The 22685-nt window shown below is 38.1% G+C and overlaps 1 long non-coding RNA gene across 1 annotated transcript in view; it reads left to right on the forward strand.

The window, feature by feature from the left end:
* The window catches only part of LOC113182091 (uncharacterized), a 511795-nt gene that overhangs the window by 120321 nt on the left and 368789 nt on the right, over window positions 1–22685 (forward strand). The window lies entirely within an intron of this gene.

The following is a 22685-nucleotide window of genomic DNA, read 5'->3' on the forward strand; positions in this document are numbered from 1 at the left end:
GACTTTGTAGTTGGGACTTGACTCTGGGGGCGGCAGGCACAGACACCAGCTTAAGGGGGATTCTGTGCTCCCTGCGTGTCTTTCACCATGACCTGCAAAGATGACATCAAGTCTCCACCTTTAATCTCTTTGGCGTAACCACCCTATACTGCAGCATCTTATGAGGTCAGATACTTGGCTCTGTACAGTGGTTCTCAAAGTATGGGGTCCTAAGACCAGCAGCGTCAGCCATCCCTGGGAACTTGTTAGAAATTCACACTCTCAGGCCCATCCAGACCTCCTGAACCAGGATCTTCAGTTCAAAACTTTGTGCATCTGAAGTCCTCTAGATGATGCTGAAGTTTCCTAAGTTGGACAACCCACGGACTGATAGAGTATGCCTTACACATTATAAGTACACAAATGTTTGTTGATTGAATAAAGGGGAATGCCAGAACATTCTAAAACCCTGACACTTTTTCACTTGTAGCTTTGAGTCCCACCTCGGCCTTACAAACTAGGGACAGGGGCATAGACATGAATGACTTGAATCTGTTTTCATGAAGCTCATAATTTAGGACCTTAAACATTATTGATCATATCAATTTGTTACACAAAACTACTCCAAAAGAACAGACCCCCTTGACAGATACATTTGTTCTGAGATAGGGAAGCAAGGCAGGAGAAGCTCAGGAAAGGGTCTTTTGAATGCCAGTTTGAAAAAAGAACACCACACATAGGACCCTAGTGTCTGGGCTGGGTCAGGAGAGACCCAGGAGCCCAAAAGGACAGCCCTGCTCCTCTTTTTTACAGTGTTGGGAATTGAAACCAGGGTCTCATGCATGCTAGGCAAGCACTCTACAGCTGAGCTACAACTCCAGCCTGATAGGCCTTCTTTTTAAGATTTGGCCAAGATCTGTCCCTTTCTTTGGACACAGAAGTCCTAGAATGAGTAGGGGAAGAAAGAGAGAGAACCTCTGGGTGCCACAGCTGTTTCTGCACCAGAATAGCTCATAGCCAGGGATCTGAGCACTGGGAGGAGGCAAGAGGTCAAGAATATCTTTGACATGTTAGTTGTACTGGCCTCCAGGTGGACAGTGTTCTAGAACACACCTGTGATGAGGCTCTGAAGAGATTTGAGCAGGCTCCATGCCTTCTGGTCTGATAACTTCAGTTCCTGAGTTGCACCAAGCAATATCCATTATCTCATTTGAACCATCCAACATGGCAAAGACATCATGATACCCTCTGTAATGTCTTATATTAGTACCAGGTTTGCAGTTTTTAAAGAATCTGTACATACTTTACATCAGGGTTTCCAAATGTCTTATCATGAGAGGCCATTGGGGACTTTTCTAAAAATATAAATACTGGAAATATAGTTTGAGAACTGATAGTTGGTGGGTGAATCTGGTCCACAGAAATATTTTACTTAGAGTTTTGAAATAAATAAATTGAATTTATATGCTCTTCAATTCAAATATATCTGCCATATTGTTTCTGATATTATTTATTTTTGACTCCTCATAAAAGAATTTTGGATCTAGAAAAGATTTCAGACTTTGTTCAGCCCTGAGCTCCTCCTAGTAGGGAATGGGTACATATAAATAAATAAATAATTGAATTGAAGAGCATATAAATTCGATTTATTAAGGGTATAAACTTTTCAGCCAGGGCCCTACTAAGCTATAGGGTTGGTATGGGGCCTCTTTCCCAGGTATCAGTTTTACTCAAATATTTGAGAGAAGAGATGTATGTGTATGTTAAAACAACTTGGAATATCTGTGAAATGAATACAAAACTTGCATGGAATTTTTATGGCAACTTCACATTGGCTCAGCCTCATGCCTGGAGGTGGGAAAAACAGAAACCCTCATCTGCACTTGATGGGTGTCAATCATTTTTCAAATGAGGAAAGGCTTGCAGGAAAGGATCTCTTCTTCCACTTCATTGCACCTCCTATTCCATCTTGCAGAGAGTATGCATCTAGAATATATGTTGACTTAATTGGGTTGGTTCTACCCACACATCTTATCATGTGTGTCACTAGTGAAAACAACGAGTGATTTTAAAGAGCTCCTTTCTCCCCAGAGCCACAGCAGGGGAAGAGGCCAATCCCCACCAGCATCATTGCAGAGGTGTTGTACACCTTCAAGATGATTAGTAAAGTCTCTTTAAACAAAATCATGACCTCAGCCTGGAGCTGGCATCTTTCCCTTTCCCTGAATCTTGAGGGTTTATTTTTACAGTAAACTGGAAATGGGAAATCACTTTCTCCTGAGCTCCTGAGGATGAAACAAAACAGGGAATAAGTGGACGAAGCAACAGGATGGACTGTGGTTAGGTGGAAGCAAAAACTCAACCCTGGAAGACCTTTCCAGTACATGAAACATGTTGTTTTGGAATCAGTTGGAAATATTTTTTTTTTATTGTGTCTGGCACAAAAGTTGGAAACCAAGGATTTGGAATAAATGTTAATGTGGTGAAACGGGGATGGGGCTAAGTGTTGAAGAGAAGAGTTGGGGGTACTCATTTTCAGGTCTGATTTTAACTGTAAGTTAAGAGGACATTTTTAATTAACTCATTTCATCATTTGTTTAAGTATGTACCAAATACCAGACCCTGTGTTGCACTCAACTTTGTCAGATGACTAAGACAGGATCCAAGAATACCAGGAGATGGAAGGAGACTGGAAAAGACAGCCTTCAATAATAAGAATGTGTCTACCGCAGTAAGTGCTGTAACAGATATGTGGACAAGAGGTACAGCCAGTAAAAAATATCACCAAGGATGTCCTGAAGCTCACCACAAAAACCTCTCACATGAGCATCAGGGTGTGATGGTAAAAGCACTCACTTTGGTATTATATAGACCTGGATTTAGATACCAACCTGGCTGCTTCTCAGCTTCAAAATCCCTCTCCTGTTGAGTTACTTACCTGTAAGATGGTCTGAGTGGTCTGAATGATCCTGACTTAATTGAGTTTGGCACATAGACCAAATGAGATTGTTTGTGGAAAATGTCTAGCCCAGCACCTGGCCCAGATAGAGGTTCAGTATCCACTAGTGGATTCCCAATACCAGTAAAAATCTGAGCCTCGATGGGGAACAAAAACATTCTGATCTCTTGATATGAATGTTCTTCTACTGTAAATTAAGAAATTGTGGTTTTGTTTTTTGACCTGCACACCAAGCTCTTATAACTTGAGGTAGCTTTTCAGAAGCCACTTAATTTTGAACACACTGACAGAAGGAAGAACTTTTCTGAGCCTGAAACCAGCATCTTCCTGTAACTTATTCCTAGCTTTAATAAGAATTAAGATACTTATTCATGCGTGTGAATTTTCTTATGAGACTTGTCTGTCAATATCTATTCTCCTTTGTTTGACAACCTTAAATAGGATAATATTAAATGGATACAAGGCCACCTAATTAGCAATTACATTTCCCACTCTTCCTTGCATATTGGTTTAACTATGTGATTAAATTCTGGCAAATAGGATTGAACAAAAATGTTTTCTGTTTTCTGCCACTTTTGAGTTGTATTTCTGGAAATGCAGATGTGCTCCCTGACACTTTTCCTCTACCCCTTGGTAGAGCAGCTGTGTTGGATTCAATGGAAATTACATGTTAAAGATGCTTGAGCCAAAATACGTCCTGGACTTGTTTGGTGGATCATAAGCTAGAACATTATTTGAAAAAGAAAGAAAGAAAACTCACACCTTATTTAATCTACCTGGTATTTTGAGATACCTTTGTTATAGCAGTTGAGTCTACATCTTTACTAATACCTAATATTAATGCTGAGATGGAATGATATAATATGGAAATACCTAGTTCAGGGTCAGGGTATAATAATCACTCAATAAACTGATGTTCAGTTTTTATTTTAGAAATTTGATAACCTAAACACTTATTGCATGAAGTATGAAAGTTATGTAGTTAGAATGATGCGGGATTCCAAAAGGCATAGAACATGGTGATCACTGTTAAGACTAGCTCACATTCTAGTGGAAATGCGAGATTTTAAAAAAATCTTTTTTTATTTGTTCTACTTAGTTGTACATGGCAGCAGAATGCATCTCAATTTCTCATATACAAATGGAGTGCAGCATTTCAGTTCTCTGGTTGTACACGGTATGGAGACACACCATTCATGGAATCATACATGTGCCTCGATTCCACTATCTTTCCTATCCTCATAATCCCTACCCACCCTCCCCTTTGCCAAATCCAAAGTTCCTCCATTTTTCCCCTGCCCCTCATCATACATCAGCATCCACTAATGAGAGAAAACATTCGACCTTTAGTTTTGGGGGATTGGCTTACTTTGCTTAGCATAATATTCTCCAGCTCCATCCATTTACCTACAAATGCCATGAATTTATTCTCTTTTATTGCTGAGTAATATTCCATTGTGTATACATACCACAGTTTCTTTATCTATTCATCTATTGATGGGCATCTAAGTAGGTGTACAACCAGTACAAAAGTTTATCTATTTTGAATTCAGCTTCTATACACATTGGTGTGGTATGTCACTATGGTATGCTGATTTTAAGTCTTTTGGGTATAACCTGAGGAGTGGGATAGCTGGTTCAAATAGTGGTTCCATTCCAAGTTTTCTAATGAATCTCCACACTGCTTTCCAGAGTAGTTGCACAAATTTGCAGTCCAACCAACAACGTATGAGTGTATATTTTCCCCCATATTCTCTTCAACTCTTAGTATTATTTGTATTCTTGACAACTGCATTCTGACTGGGGTGAGATGAAATCTTAGAGTAGTTTTGATTTGCATTTCTCTAATTACTAAAGATGTTGAACATTTTTTCATATATTTATTGATCATTTGTGTATCTTCTTCTGAGAAGTGCCTGTTCAGTTCCTTAACCCATTTATTGATTGGGTTCTTTACTTTTTTGGTGTTAATTTTTTTGAGTTCTTTATATATCCTGAAGATTAGTGCTCTATCTGATGTATGTATGTATAAATTTGCTCTCTCTTCACCTCAACGATTGTCTCTTTTGCTGAGAGGAAGCCTTTTATTTTTAATCCATCCTACTTATTGATTCTTGATTTTATTTCTTGCATTTTAGGACTCTTGTTAAGGAAGTTGGGGCCTAATCCGACATGATGAAGATTTGGACCTACTTTTTCTTCTAGGTCTTTTATTCACTCTGAGTCGAGTTTTGTGCATGGTGAGAGATAGAGGTTTAATTTCATTTTGCTACATATGGATTTCTAGTTTCCCCAGCACCATTTGTTGAAGAGGCTATCCTTTCTCCAATATATGTTTTTGGAACCTTTGTTTAGTATGAGATAACTGTATTCATGTGGGTTGGTCTCTGTGTCTTCTATTCTGTACCGTTGGTCTACATGACTATTTTGGTACCAATACCCTGCTGTTTTTGTTTAGATTCTTTATTCCTATTTATTTATTTATTTATTTATTTATTTTTAAAGAGAGAGTGAGAGAGGAGAGAGAGAGAGAGAGAGAGAGAGAGAGAGAGAGAATTTTTAATATTTATTTTTTAGTTCTTGGCGGACACAACAACTTTGTTGGTATGTGGTGCTGAGGATCGAACCCGGGCCGCACGCATGCCAGGCGAGCGCACTACCGCTTGGGCCACATCCCCAGCCCCTTTATTCCTTTTTATAACCCCTTCTCAAGAAGAGAATTACCAGCATTATCAATGGAATCTAGTCATTGCTCAAGAACACCCAACTGTTATAGCATTAATTTCTTTTTGAAATATTATTGCATCGTTTTGGCATTTACTTCAGGGAGAGTATTCAAGCTTTACTTTCCATTTCTGCTTAGTGGAGGACTAGTTAATCAAAGTGACAGGGAGAGTGACATGTTAAAAATAGATGGATCGAACATCATTACCCTAGGTACATGTATGGCTGCACATATGGTGCGACTCTACATTGTGTACAACCAGAGAAATGAAAAGTTGTGCTCCATTTGTGTACAATGAATAGAATGCATTCTTCTGTCATGTATAACTAATTAGAACAAATAAAAATGCAAAAAAAAAATAGATGGATTGTTTTTGGGGGAAATGGGAGGAGGGCTAGGTCTAGGACAGTGATCAATAATGTAAGATAGACAAAAGCTGTGGGTCCCAACAAGAGCCCAAACTGTGACCTCTGCTGGGGTCCAGATGGGTCTGACATGCTCAGGGAATCAGTAAGAAGATTCAAAAATCTCCTCAGGAGGAACTGAAGCTCCTCCTGGGAGAATAGTCATCCCAGGACAGTGGGAGCCAGGCACCACAAGCCTGACCCTTAACAAAGCCTCCACTGTCAGGAAGGGTGAGTGATCTCAGGGACAGATCAGTGTCTGACATGGGTTTGTTTGCCTGTGGGCCCAGACTCTGCCACCACCCACCCCTTATTTATACCCTGTGGTTATATATCTCTGTCCCAAGGAAATCCAGGAACTCTATATTAGAATTAAAAGTTGTTGTTTCCCTATGGCCCTTATTAACTAAGCAGAAAGAGTATGAGTAATTGAGCATACACATAAAGGGGGGAGACGTTCTTTGTCCCTGCACAGAACAGTGTCACAGAAGCTTGGGTACCTCCTGTGCTCCTCATCAGCTGCAGGAGGAGCCTGTGGTGCCTGGTGGACACACCTGTGCTCAGGGAAGTATCATTAGTGCCCATGGACAGGGCTTGTTTAGCAGAGAGGCTGAGGCAGTAGAGGAAGTCACTAGGTGGGGCTTGAATCCATGGAAGACTCTACCAGTGAATGCCTACAGACACTGGCACAGTATTTTTTTGGTGGGGAAAGGGGGAGGGAAGTGAGGCTAGGATGGTGTACTCATGGCATTAACAGGTGAGAGGGGTAGGTGGAAAGAACTCGAAAAACATGGGTCATAGACTCAGAAGACTCAGTTCTTCCTCATTTGTCACTCCTTTTACATCAAGAACTTAGTGCCGGGCTGGGGATGTGGCTCAAGCGGTAGGGCGCTCGCCTGGCATGCGCGCTGCCCTGGGTTCGATTCTCAGCACCACATACCAACAAAGATGTTGTGTCCGTCGAAAACTAAAAAATAAATATTAAAAAATTATCTCTCTCTCTCTCTCTCTCTCTCTCTCTAAAAAAAAAAATATTTAAAAAAAAAACAACTTAGTGCCTAATCAGAGTGACTTCTAACTTATAACCCAAACCAAACGCATGAAATACACTGAGGGGTCCTAAGGCAGGGGCACTGAGATGGGTCAGAGTATTGAGAAGGAAGGAGCAAGACCCTATTTCCTGAGGGGAAGGAATATGGGTCATTTACTTTGCCCCACATCCTGTTGTTATTCTTTTGCAACAATCCGTAGATTTTTTTACTCTCTGTTTAATGTCTAAATTTCTCAACAGACAGTAAACCTCAGGGAGGCAGGGACACGTATGTAACTCTCATTACTTTAATCCTACTGTATCCCCATAATCCTGGTAAATATTAAGTGTTTATTAAATCTACATTGAATGAATAAAAAGAAATTCAGCATCTATTTTCTGAATGACCAGCTAAGAAATTTTTAAATAGTAAGTCTCTGTCAATGGGTAATCTCCATGCCAATAATCACTGAGCATTATTAGGATAAGCGCCATGTTTTCAAATCTTAAACTGTGCAACTGTCCTTGCCTTTCCAGTGAGATTCTGGAAGTTTAAATGAACTTCAGGGTCAAATTTTGACTTTAACTAAGTCCTCTAAGTAGTCACAGAGTTAGGATAGGGGCAAATAAGAGTAGGGGGCCATGTGGAAACCCGGAGACATTTATTGGCTGAGCAGCACTAGCCACCATATACCAGGATGCTAAGGAAATCAATCACATCTTAAGAAGATTCCATTAAATCAGACGGAATTAAAATAATGATTCTAGTCTGGTAACGTGGTGCTTCCTGTAGACTCAGCAACCTGGGAGGCTGAAGCAGGAGGATCACAAGTTCAAGACCAGCTTCAGCAACTTAGCAAGACCCTGTCTCAAAATAAAAATTTTTTTAAAAAGCTGAGAGTGTATCTCAGTGGTTGAATTCACCAGGATTCAATCTCCATAGTAGTAATAGTAATAACAACAACTATTATTAACTGTTATAAGTATCATTGTTATTATTATTAGTAGTAGTATTTCATTTAGTCCTTGACCCATTTGTCAGATTTGAATTAAATGTTTGGTCTCTGAGAAGACAATAAGAGGTTGGGGCTGGGAAGACAGTTGAAATATGGAGTAATTCTGAACCTAGTCTGAATTCCAGGTCAACTCAAGTTCAAGTCCAGCCTTTCAGAAATCTTTTGGACTGGGGATTTAGTGATGAACCTGAAATAATGTTAGGTATCTGATGGTAAGTATTTGGCTGCTGACTGATCTAGGCTAGAATCTTGAAGGCCTAGAACTCAGGACCAGCAAGGTTCAAAAAGAAGATAATACATCTCAGTATCTGCTCTGTAATTCCTTTCTCCCCTCCAGAGGAAGGTCTATCTGGGACTCAGGGTGAGTCATATAGGCCTGGCTTTGTGACAGGAATCCTTATTTCAGATACTTACTATAGAGAGAGATATCAGGAGCACTCTGAAGTGTCCCAGAAAGATGGATAGATAAAGCATTTAGAAAAGAAAGGAACTTCCTAAATGTGCAAGATTGAAGTACATGATGAAATTTACTCTTTCTTTATGAGCATCAGTGGAATATTTTTGTGTCTCTCACACTGCGGTAGGGGACTGAGGTACTGAAAAGACAACAAAGCACTGTGAAAGAATGACAGGAATAATCATTTATGGAGCAATTACTATGTGCTAGCACAGGACCTCATTTAATCCCTGAAGTGCCAAGAAGGTATTTTTGGGAAACTGGGACTCAGCAAAGGTAAGTGACTCACTAAAGGTCATATGGCTGGGTTGTGGCAAATCACGGAGTTTTATATCTGTGTTGCCCAACAGCTTATCTATAACTCTCCCACTATATCACACAGCATTCTTTTGGAAAGGCAATGAAACAAAGTCTTGAATGAACTCAGAAGCAGGGACATTATTAAATCCAGGTGAAGAAAACAACCATTTCTGCCATGCTATTTGAAGGGCACTGGAAAGAAGTTATTGATTCCCAGTTTTCCCTACCGTACCTACCAGAGTGCCTGAAGTCTTGGCAGGCATTGCTTTGAGAAGAGCACTGGGGTCGTGCCTCTCAGTCATTCTAAATGAACTAGTCGGATCCAGAGGTGGAGGGTGGAGGTGTTCTCTACTCCACTCCGTCACCTCTGTTTTGATACACCCCAGATGTCCCATCCCTCCCACTTCTCAATATTAGCTGTGAACTTGAGATCATTGTGTTTTTCCTTCTTTGGCTGGATTGTTCTTTGCTCCTTGGGGGAGGGGATGCTAATGGCCTGGAGGGTGGCCAGATTATTCCCTTTTGCAACCTCCAGCCACAGCTGCTAAAGAAAACTTATATTGTGTTTTCATTCTGCAGGATAACATGTTTTGTTCTACATTCTTGCGTAACCATGAAACATCTGGGGTCACTTAGCTGAAAACATCCTTCCAATATCACATTTGGGCTAAATGATATAGAACATTTTTCAACATGAAATGTAAGGTGTAGCAGTGTAACAACTCATTATTGCCTGTGTTCTGTTGCATACCCAGTAGGATGGACTTACAACTCAGACCCTTGAAATGAAAACCCATTGCCTTTGTGTCACATTACACAGTCCTTATAAATGGTGAGGGCCCAGAAAATGGCTTTGGACATTTAAAAGCAGGAAAACCCTTTTCAGGACATAGAAAGGACTCTTTGGTGCTTTCAACTAGCGGTTCTCAAATCTGTGTATGCATTGGAATCACCATGTTAAAACGCAGATCACCAATTCTCATTCCCAAAGTTTCTGATTCAGTAAATCTGAGGTAGAACCTCAAAATTTTCATTTCTAACAAGTTCCTAGGATACTGATGCTGCTGGGTCTAGGGACCATATGTTGAAAATTTCAGCTTTAAACTTTAATCAATCTAAGTGAAGAATAGAGTTAGCATAACTGCTTAGTTGCAAAGTTCAGTTTCATGTTTCACTTTGTTTTTCTAAATGGCACTAAAATGAGAAGCTCATACTTAATCATTGCTGATGGGCATACACCTAGTACAAACTTCCTAGAAAAAAACAGGAACTAAATAAATATTTATAGGTGATCGTCTAGTAAATCTCACATATGGGTATCTCCAAGGAAATAATCAGAAATATGTACAAAATTAGGGTACAAAGATGCCTATTGCTGCTTTATATAAAATGATAGATATTTGGAAATCATACAAGTACTCAATAGTTCATAAACTATAGTAATATGTATATAATGGAGTATGATGCCACCATCAAAGCACTTAGGGAAAATTTTTAATAAGAGGTACTGCTTCTGATAGATTACTAAATGAAAAGGACAGATGTATATGAATTTATATATATATATATATATATATATATATATATATATATATATATATCATGTTGACTTCAGAAAACATACTGAAATGTTAATATGATGATTTGATGATTTCTGGGTAGTATCATATTGGTATTATAGATGCCAATCATTTCTTTCCTATCTAATCTTCTAAACTAGTCTCTTCCTTCTCTCAATAATGCCCTCTCCAAAAGGGAATTCTTAGCTGTCATATTTATACAAAGGGATACCACCCTTCCAGGGGTAGATGATTGGATGCTATCTAGACACCTGACCCAGGATGAATCTATTAGAGACTATCAAAAATTGAACTATTAAACCCCAAAACTACATTTACATAGCTGAGAGCTCTACATATGTATAGAGAGTTGTTGTCCATCCCAGGCTAAGTACAAACACAAGACTAGTGTAGATCTGCAGCTTTATCAGTTATTACCATCAATACAACACAGGCCAGTAACTAAGCAGCAGGCACACAGACACCCACACAGGCTGACTCAAACTCTCCTTAGAAAGCAGGAGTGGGTAAAAGCTGTAAACACTAAACTATAATATATATATCCCATTATGCTTCAAATAATCTCCCTTTTTGACTTGAGCTAATTACAGTGGGTTTCTTCTCTTTCTTGCAATTGTTTCCTGGATTAATAAGTTATTTATTTATTTATACATGTTTGTTTTTTCTTACTCTTCCAATCTGAGTGTTAAACTGCTCTTATCAGCAGAAAAAAATTATTAAAATCACAGCAGTGAGAGCTGGGGTCATAGCTCAGTGGTAGAGCCCTTGCCTTGCACAGGTGAGGCACCGGGTTCGATCCTCAGCACCACATAACAATAAATAAATAAAATAAACTTACTTTTAAAATTCACAGTCGTAAGCTGCAGCTGAAAAAAAAAATTACTGAAAATCAACTCCTATCCCCCAACCTCAGTCTCTCCTATTTCTGACACTTGGGTTTCAGAAACGGAGAGGTTTTATTTGGTTGTTTCAATTTGGTACAAAATCCAGGGGACAGTTTTAGTTTGGAAACATCCATGCAAAATTATTTTCCTGTCCGGAGCTAAGATGATTCCAACAGCAAAGACTGATGCAGAATAAAAGATGTAGAGTGTGGTTTTCCCCATTGATTTATAGACACAAAGGTTGGGATGGATGAGTCATCAGCAAATTGAATTGGGAGGGACTGCTGCAGAGCAGCCCACACTTTGTCATAAAAATTCTGCTGCAGTGTCGCACTGGCTCAGCTGTGGTTTGCCAATTTTGAAATATGAGTGGATGCACTATAGTTGGTTACCACCTTTTTGTGACCCTTCGCCGGTTCATGTGATGTTGTTTCCAACTTAAGGGGTGATAAAATTCATGACAGAGCTATTTGAAATAAGCCTATTAGGTCATTCTTATCCCTCTCAAAGCCATCATCTCAATCTCTTTCCCATTGGGAGTCAAATTCTAAAGGAAAAAAAAAATATTGGAATTGTTTTAAGAATTTTTAGATATGCTGTTAAAATCTTTGAGGGCAGGGACTGATTCTGTTATACTCATTTTTAACCCCAGTTTAATGAATGAGTAAAAAAAACAAGTTCATATTGGTACAAAGAGATGAACCTAGGGGACAAGTGCTTGGAAGTAATTTCCCCAGGGGTCCCTTTTGTGGACCCAGAATTGTCGTTTAGAAGCCTGGAATGATGTTGGAGATAAAGTTGTGATGCAGTTTAAGGTTTCACAAAGTTTGTATGTGATCTAAAAGGATGAGAACATTGTCAACAAGGAGAAAATAATTGGCACTTACCAAAATAAAAGAAAAAAAAAAGAGGAAATGTAAGCCACAAAAGTTCCATGAGTAGAATTTAAGAAAGCTCTTGTCTACACTGAGGAATGCGATGTGGATTTGAAACTGTGGGCTGCCTAAGAGGACCTTTTCCCCCAAGAAATTCCAAGATTTTTGAAAGAGAAGACTTCCGCCTAAATTGTCATAACCAATTTGACCTCCTTTTTCAAGATGGATTACCAAGTAGAGATAATCAAAGCCTATACCTGCAATTGATCCAAGTTTATATAACAATAACATTTTGCTCTTCCCTCACTGAAGTAAAACATCATAGACAGTTAACATTACTAACTAAAGTTGTTATGGTAGAACAGGAAGATGAGGGTCCTGATAAGAAGAGAACAGGAAAACCAAGATTGCTTTTTCTTTAAGGAGTCTCTACCATCAAAATATTAGACAGTATTTGCTGCATAACAAACTACCTCACTCTTTAATGGCCTAAAACACAATTGTCAACTCATGTCATAATTTCAGGGTTCTCGGGGAAGTCCTTGGGAGGCTTGGCTGACCTGCTGGGCTTACTCATGCTTGACCCGTCCATTGACATGTCAGAGGTGATGGGAAGACGTAGGATGGCTTCCCTCACATGCCTGGCAGTTGGAGGGTTCTTTGCAAGGGGCTAGCTGCTTCTCTGCATGGCCTCTTGACTGAGCAAGCTAGCTTGGGCTCATAGTCCTAAAGTTTCAGACACAGAGAAAAGACAAGCCCAATGCTCAGATACTTAAAATCTCAGCTTGGGTCATCCTTGCTAATGTCCCATTGGCCAGAGCAAATCACATGACCAATTGAAAGTCAAGAAGTAGAGAAATAGAGTTTACCTCTTGATGAGAGTGAAAGACTTTTGGCCTGTTTTACAATCTATCACAACTGGATAGTAGATTTAGTAAAGAAATAATCAGTTCAAGAAATTATACAGAAAGGGTGAAATATCAAATATGCTCCTTGATTATAGAAACTTTCCATTTCCTGGGCAGTGTTAGCAAAACACTACTGGAATATCATTTGGTTCAACTGGGGTAACTTGTTAAAAGGATTTCTCTGGGTTTTGCTGTCTCAGAGCTCAGTACAACTTTTGAAGCTTTGAAGAGAACTGCAACACCATCAAAGAATGATACTGGAAGTGTCCTAGATATCTGGGATCCTCTGTTCTAAAAGTAACGGGGACAGACAATTTCGTTGGAATAGTAGAAGATCATTTTTTTCTTCTCAAGGCCAGGAGTTAAGACCCAGGAAGTGGAAGGGCAGGTGTGTGGGTAGGATGTGATAGGATAGGTGTGTCATTTGAGCTAGGATCAGGGAAAAAGAGGATGTGAAAGGTCAGCAGCTCCCTGAGAGCATCCATAAAATTTACAGGAAGCTGTAGAATATGCCCAGGAGGTAAGGTTAAGGCTCATTTAAAGGGAAGGTGGAAAGAACCTGACAATTTCTTGAAGCAGTTTAAAAAAAAAAAAAGTTTTGTTAAAGGTGATGAGCTAGGGAAGATTCTATTCTCATCTTTGCCACTAAATATTGCCAGTACAGACAAACCACTTCACTTAATTTTCTCATTGACAAAACAAGGTATTTTTGACTGAATGATTTCCCCAAAGTTCCTTTCAATTCTAGCATCTTCAGGAAAGCAAGAAAAAAGAAAAGAAAAGGATTAACGTATACATGAAGGGAATGAGTCTATGTCAGGAAGAATCCTCCTTCTGAGAGCACTGAAAAGATTTATAATCTCTAGAGCTTTAAAAGCCTGATGGATCCCTAGCATTCTTCACTCCACAAATCTTCACTGAACATCTACAGAATGCCAAGCATGGAAGACAGAGCAGGCAGTGAATAACTGTATTTTGCTCCTGACCTTGAGGTGTTTACAAGATCACTGGGTTTAATCACATAATTCTAGAGAAATTCACTAAGTAGACTGCCCAGACACTCCCAGCTTTATTATTCAATCTTTTCCGAAGAACAGCATTATAAGTGTGTCAGAAATGGGATTGCAGACACAGGACACAGGACAACAGGATTGCGGACACAGTTACAAGCAGGGATTACATCAAATCACCCCTCTGATCTTCAGTTTCTCCATCTGCAGATGAAAGGCATGGGCTAGCTCATCCCTAAAGTTCTGAAATTCTGAGTAGGCTGCCTAGCAGTTCTTAGGCACTTTTGCTCAGCAACCCCATCTAGTGTCTCTGTGAATTTAGCAATGTTTGGCTAAATGGAGACATGACCAAAGAGAATAGTCATCATTAAAGCAGGCTTCAGAACACCATCGAACAGATAAGGGGTTGATGGTGATTATAATTAATGCTTTGTGTGTGTTAGTATGCTATATGTCAGACAGTATCCCAAGTGGTCCACACACATTTGATTCCCACAGCAAACCCATGTTAGGTACAAACAAACACCCTTACTTTACAGATGAGAAAACAAGGCACAGGAAGATAAAAGAAGCTTTCCAGTAAGCGGCAGAGCAGAAGTGACGCCCAGGTAGCCGGCTACAAAGTCTGTCCTCTTGAGCCAGAACAAAGAAAAAAAAAAAACAAAACGGTAAAAAGGATATAAAAGGAAGGAAAGTGAGAGCATATATTTAATCTAAAAGGCTTGTGCAAAGTTCCTCATATCTTTTGTTCCCAAGCCAATGTTTCTTCCAGGTCTATCACTCCCAAATTTCTGGGAAATCTACAAATATTCACTCATAATTTTAAAATTACTGGAAATTTATTCACTTCTGAAAATTGTTCTGTGCAATATACTTTTAGAATATGATATGATACTTTGAGAAACCTATAATATGGAGTACATTCCAAATGTTATGTATTGATCAGATAATGGAGACAACATCAAAGATCCTGAGCCCAGTCAGACAATCATCACCCATCCTGTCATCATCAGACTGATGTCATCACACCTTCTCGTGCCCTCCCCTCACAAAGTTTCTTTTAAGAGACCCCCAAAAGGCATGCCTCACTCTCCAAGATAACTCACATTCTCCCTTGAATGTGTATTGCTTGCTTCCCTAATAAATCTCTGCTTGGGTTTGTCCGAAATGGGAAGACAGGATTGCGGAGACAGTTACAGGTGGGGATTACATCAAATCACCTCTCTGATCTTCAGTTTCTTCATCTGCAGATGAAAGGCATGAGCTCTACCTGACACATCTTGAACTCCTTTTCTATGACGTGGTGACACTCTTACCATTATATTTTATCCTATTTATAGCTAAAAGGTATAGAATATTTACCACGTTTCAAGAGGTTTGCATATTGTAACTCATTTAATCCTTTTAACAAAAATATGATCTAAGTACTAAAGTCAATTTTTCAAATGAGTAGACCTGGGCCCAGAGAGAGGAAATAACTTTCAAAGCACAGAAAGCTGATAAGTGATGAAGATTCAAACTTTCATACAACCAGGGTAAAGGGAGCAGATGAAAAGATGCATCCAAACTGTTTTGCAATTTCCCCAGATATTTTTTCTTCCCATATGCTAAATTTCACGGATTCTTTGTTCTTGGTACAGGAAAGGCAGTTGTTAATGTCAAATGTTAGTCAGAGTTTATTTGTTTTTGTCCTATTATCTGCAGAGCTAACTCCTAAATATTTATAAGTTGTAAATCTGGTTAATGGGTAATACAGGCTTATATGCATTTCATTGGCCTCTCCTGTTTCTCATTGTGGAACATTTTTTTCCAGGTTGTAATGAAGACATTGTGTGTCACAGGAGGTTTTCTTTTAGGGATCTTATAATATGACTTCAACTATCACTCTTATATAAGCGCTTCCTCAGACCACATCTCCACCTTTCTCATTGCCTAAAAAACATGTATGCTTTCCTGTTCCATTATCCTCTCAGACTCAATTTTCAATACTCATTTAGCAAATGTTTCTAAGCACTTACTCTGTGCCAAGAACATAGGCCCTTTGAATGGTGCTTGGTACATGGGAATACTAGTGAAAGATAGGTCTGACCTCCAAGTTGTATAGAGTTTCGTGGGTGATCAGTAAATCAGAATGCCTGTACATCAGTTATTTATAATGCAAAAGAGTAGATGTCATGCTAGATTAAGCGTTATATGCTTTGGTAGTGTGCAACGACATTTTATCCAGTCTGAGGAGAAGGTAAAAGTAGGATCAGGGTAGGTTTCTCAGAAAACTTATTTCTAAAATTGAAATCAGCACCTTTCTCTCCAAACCAGCTCCTTCTTATATCTATTATGGTAGTGCCTTTTTTTTTTTTTTTTTTTGCTATCTAGGCTTGAAAACTCTCATTCACAAATCTCGTGTCTAAATTAATTGTTATGCCCAGCAAATTCTCCCTTCTCAATATTTCTTCCATTTCTTGCCTTTCCTTATTCTAAGTTAATCTTTATCTTTCCAAATCAAGACTGTTGTAAAAATATGTCATCTTAACCCTAACAAATCCCCTCTTTCCAATCTTCCTATGCATGCTCCAGATTCATTTTCCCAACATATTTTCTACTAATAAATCTCAGTAGCTCATTCAGTACCCAGATGTTTAAGACCAATCTGCTTATTCTGGTAGTATTCTGTCCCAACATCTCAATCTCCCAGAGCTCCCCTAGAAATCTGCAGTCAGTCTAATGACATGATTATCCTTCTAAGTCACTCATCCTTAGACTTTTATGAATTCATGCTTGGGTGGACTTTTCTTTTTCTCCCAGTCCCTCTTTTGTTCTTGTTTGTTTGTTTGTTTACAAAACATATCTAATCTTGTCTCTTCTTAAAAGGCCACTCCCATTTTACCTATTTTATAAAACCTTCCCTGAAAAGCTGCAAAATTTTTTGCTTGAACTAGCCATTTGGTAATCGGAATGTATTGCCTTTTCTTTCAGTCAAATTTATAGAGTATAATCTATATACAACTGCAATGGATATAATGACATAGCCTTCATCACATCAGGATACGAAATATTCCATCACTCTCAACAATGTTTTTATAATGTAATTTAAGATATACTTTTGTGTCAGCCCTACCAAAAGTAAGTAAAGCTGGAGACTTTACAGGAAGGGTTCTTGTGTGGGAGTACCTAATAATAACGATTACAAAGGATTCTAGAGTTGCAAGCTTGTCCTGAGTTAATCTGAGCCTGATCTCATAGTCCTACATATTTTCCTAACCTCCTACAATTATAAACTCAATCTGTTTTTCACTGATTTGATTATGAGTTACTGTCTTCATGGTTTTTAGAGACTGGCTGAAATACTAATTGCTTACAAAAAAAATGCTTTGCTGTCTTGTTAATTGTTGTCTTAGCATGACCCCTGTCCTATTTTTATGTCCAAACACCTGCCATCTGCTACTGTGGACCTCTGGACTGCTCTGATGCTGACTACCCTTAACTGTCCACGCTCCACCTGATAAAGAACAAGGACTTGGGCTGGGGTTGTGGCTCAGTGGTAGAGCACTCGCCTAGCATGTGCAAGGCCCTGGGTTTGATCCTTAGCACCACATAAAAATAAATAAATTAAAGATATTGTGTCCAACTACAATTAAAAAATAAATATTAAAAAAAAAGAACAAGGACTTTGGGTTACTTCCCCCAACTTCACACTCTTTCATCAGGAAACATCTTGGAGATATTATCACCCATTTTTCCATAGAAATGGAATGTAGAAATTCACATTGGGGAAATGTAACAGTGGTTCACCTTATACTTCCTATATAGCCCTTGCTTGCTGCTCTGCCACTGCAACTGATTTGTAAAACAGACATGTTTCTTTCTCTTCCTCTTTCTTGCTCCTCCCTAATCTATCTTCCTCCCTAATCTCAAGGGAAATAATATTACCTTTCTTCCCCATCCTAAACAGAGTTATCTGTCCTTGAGTACACACCCACCATAGGAATGAAGTAATCCAGACTTTGGGGATGGTACCAGAGGAACTCAGAAATGACTATCTCCTAAATTAATGATTGAATTACAACTCCAACAGAGAACATGTGGAATGTATCCTTTGAATTGCCTCTTTAAAAGCACTCTGTTTCTGCTGATGGGACAGCCTCTGGGACAGGAGTCCCCTGTGTTTCTCTTTTGCTAGCAAAGCAATAAACCTTCTTTAAAAAAAATCTTTCTAAATCTAATGAGATGAGATGATTTTTCTGTTATTCTTTCAATGTGGTGAATTATATTGATTGATTTTTGGATGTGAAACCAACCTTGTATTGCTAAGCTAAACTCAGATATCATGTATTATACTTATAATATATTGAGGATATGCTTGCCAACAGTTTGTTAAGAACTCTCACATCTATGTACACAAGAAATATTGGTTTCTAATTGCCTTTCTTGCAACATCATTGCTGAGTTTCACTAATAGGACAACACTGAGCTGTTGAGGTAGAAAGTATTCCCTAGTCCCTTTCTCTTGGAAAAGCTGGATATTATTGGTATTATTTCTTATATGAAAGAATTTATAAGTGAAGTCACCTGGGCCTAGATATTTTTCTTTGTGGAAAAGATCATAAGTACAAATTCAATTTCTTTGATGGATATAGGGCTATTCAGACTTTGTTTCTTCCTGTGCAAGTTTCAACAGCTTGTTGTTTTTTTCTTTCTAGAATTTCTTTATAGTTTCCATTTCTCTGTTGAGATTCCCTCATCTCTTCACTCAATAGTACTGTATTTTTTTCTTGAACACTTTATAATAGCTGCTTTAAAATTCTTATAGGCCAGTTTTGATCATCTTGGAGTTTTGGATGTGTTTGGTTTCTATTGATTTTATTTTGACTTGATTAATACATCATACTTTCCAATTTATCCACCTAAATAATAATTTGTAATTTTCAATTGGACATTTTTATTGGTATTATGTCATTATTTTCCTCCAGAGCCATTGAGTTTTTTTCTTAATAGCCAATTACCTTTGCTGGACACAAACTCCAAGCTCTGTTCTCACTGTGATGGGTAACAGTTAACCTGAGGCTTCCACCTGTTGCTTTATGTTGAGTCCCCAAGGTCACAACACATGTGTAGTTCAGTGATTAGTCAGAGATTTAAGTGGAATTTACAAGCAGATGTTGGGACTCTTCCCTTCTGGCTTCCTCTTCCATGACTTGTCCCATCAGTTTTCATTTAGGTAGATCTGAATTCTTACCTCTGATGCCTTAGGCCAGTAAAATTTCCATTTTCTAGAATTCTCATGGAAGAATATTTTTTTATTTAAATATTTTTTTAGTTGTGATGGACCTTTGTTTTTTAATTTGCTTATGTGTCGTGCTGAGAATTGAACCAAGTGTCTCACACACGCTAGGCACGCACTATACCACTGAGATATGTATAACCCTAGCCCCAAGGAAGAATATTTTTGGATGAATGAACCTTACATCCACATATTCTTGACATGTCTCTTTTCATACTTAAAACCCAATGTTTTTCATCGCATCCAATTAGGTTTCTTAAGCATAAGAAAAAACACTGGAAGATAATTAAATCAATCATAAGCACACACAAATTTAAGCCTGTAATAAAATAAAAATTTTTTATTGTAGCCTTGTTATGATTTGGACCTGAAGTGTCCTCCAAAGGCTTGTGGGTTGAAGCCCTTGTCCCTAATGCAGCAATATTCAGAGGTGGGACTTTCAGGAAGTGACTGAATCATGAGGGCTCTGACCTTATCAATGTCCTAATCTATTGATAACGGAATGGACTGTTGAGAGATGGTGGGAACTGCAGGCAGTGGAGCATGGTTGAAGCAGTAGGTCTGTAGGGGTGGGCCCTGCCTGCCTCCCATGTGTTTCCTGGCTTCCATGAGCTGAGCAACTTTCCTCAGCCTTGTCTTTCTGCTATGAGTTTCTGTCTTGGACCCAGCCCACCAAGACTGAAACCTCTGAAAACCGAAAGCCAAAATGAATTTTTCTTCTTCCAAGTTGATTTACTCAGCTATTTGTCACCATGATCTTGAAAAGCTGACCAACTTGGATTTTTAATACTTAATGTGGACTGCTCTCACATACCACTGCAATCTCATCTCTTACCATTCTCTGCCTAGTTCATCATCTCCAGCCACCCTAGCATTCTTGGTGTTCCTCAAACACAGCAGAGCAGCAGCTGTTCCTATCACCTGGAATGCTCTTCCCTTAGATCATTGTGTGGTTGCTCCTTCTGGTCATTCAGGCCTCTAATCATACATGGTCTCTTACCATATATTATCATACCTAAAAGAGCTTCTCAACAAACCCTCTCCCCCTGTGCAATTATACCCTAGCATCATAATCTACTTTATTGTCTTCAAAGACTAAACACTATGTGAAATTATTCATCTGTTTTTTGTTGTTGTTGTTATTGTTGTTTTGTTTGTTTACTATCTGGCTCTCCCACTTAAAGGAAAGTTCCAAGAGGGCAGAATCTTTTTCTGTCTTGTTCATCAATGTATTATAAGTGTCTAGAATAGTCATCTAGTGTTGAATATATGTTTAATACGTACTTGTTAAGTAAATAAATAAATGAAGAATAATATGAGAATATTTAGGCAAACCTAACTTTTTCTCCCTATTAAACTCATCTGGGAACAAAATAGTTAAAACACATCTATGCAAAACATGAACATATCATTTAAAATCATGTCAATATTTTATTTTACTGTAGGGCAGTAGAACATTACACAATACATTATAAAATCATGTGAATCAACAAACCAACTATAAATTTCTAATTGATGAGAGAAAAAAAATCCAAGGGAATATTTTTTTAAGTGCTCATATGGCTGCCAAAGCTTTAACATGAAGAAATGAAGTAGACTCATAACCATAAAATTGGAGATGAATGGGCCTGTAATATCAATTAAGGTCTGAATTAAGGCAATAGGTTCTTTCAAAATTCAAGGAACATCCCTGTCTTGTTCCAGTTTTTAGGGGGAATGTTTTCAATTTTTCTCCACTTAGAATGATGTTGGCCTTGAGGTTTACATAGATAGCTTTTACAATGTTGAGGTATGTTGCTATTACCCCTAGTTTTTCTAGTATTTTGAACACAAAGAGGTGCTTTTTCTGCATCTATTGAGATGATCATAGGATTCTTGTCTTTAAGTCTATTGATGTGATGAATAACGTTTATTGATTTCTATATGTTGAGCCAACCTTGCATCCCTGAGATGAACCCCACTTGATTGTGGACACTATCTTTTAAATATGTTTTAGTATGTGATTTGCCAGAATTTTATTGAGAATTTTTGCATCTATGTTCATCAGGGATATTGATCTAAAGTTTTCTTTCCTTGATGTGTCTTTGTCTGGTTTTGGTATCAGAGTGATACTAGCCTCATAGAATGAATTTGGAAAGTTTTTGTTTTTTCTATTTCATTGAATAATTTGAGGAGTATTGCTTTTAATTTTTCTTTGAAGGTCTTGTAGAACTCGGTGGAGATTCTGTCTGGTCCTGGGCTTTTCTTGGTAGGTGGGTTTTTTTTTTTTTCATATTAAAACTTTTTTTTTTTTATTGGTCGTTCATAACATTACATAGTTCTTAATACATCATATTACACAGTTTGATTCAAGTGGATTATGAACTCCCGCTTTTACCCCATATACAAATTGCTGTATCACATCAGTTACCCTTCCATTGATTGACATATTGCCTTTCTAGTGTCTGATGTATTCTGCTGTCTGTCCTATTGTCTACTATCCCCCCTCCCCTCCCCTCCCCTCCCCTCCCGGTAGGTGGGTTTTTGATGGCATCTTCTATTTCCTTGCTTGAAATTGATCCATTTAAATTATGCATGTCCTCCTGATTCAGTTTGGGTAGTTCATATGTCTTTTTGGTGACTTCAAGATTTTCTATTTTATTTGAGTATTAATTTTCAAAATAGTTTTTGTCTTCTGTATTTCAGTCATGTCTGTCATGATATTTTCTTTTTCATCACAAATTTTAGTAATTTGAGTGTTCTCTCTTTCTCTTTGTTAGTGTAGCTAAGGGTTTATCATTTAAAAAATTTTTTAAAAGAACCAGCTTTTTGTTTTATCAATTTTTTGAATTGTTTCTTTTGTTTCAATTTCACTGATTTCACTCTAATTTTAATTTGTTCTTCTTTTTCTAGAGCTTTGAGATGTAATGGTAGGTCATTTATTTGTTGACTTTTTATTCCTTTAATGAATGAGCTCAATGCAATGAACTTTCTGCCTTCATGGTGTTTCAGAGATTTTGGCATGTTGTATCAGTGTTCTCATTTACTTCTAAGTATTTTTTTTATTTCTTCCCTGATTTCTTCTGCTATCCATTCATCATTCAATAGCTTGTCATTTAGTCTCCAGGTGTTGGAGTAGCTTCTATTTTTAATTTTATTGTTTATTTCTACTTTCATTCCATTATGGTCTGATAGATTCAGGGTAGTATTTCTTCTCTCTCTCTCTCCTTTTCTTTTCTTTTTCTTTTTTTGTATTTTCCAAGGGTTGCTTTGTGGTGTAATCACACCACAGATATTTTTT

This window comes from Urocitellus parryii, chromosome 6 (genome assembly GCF_045843805.1).
Source record: "Urocitellus parryii isolate mUroPar1 chromosome 6, mUroPar1.hap1, whole genome shotgun sequence".
Classification (NCBI taxonomy): Eukaryota; Metazoa; Chordata; class Mammalia; order Rodentia; family Sciuridae; genus Urocitellus; species Urocitellus parryii.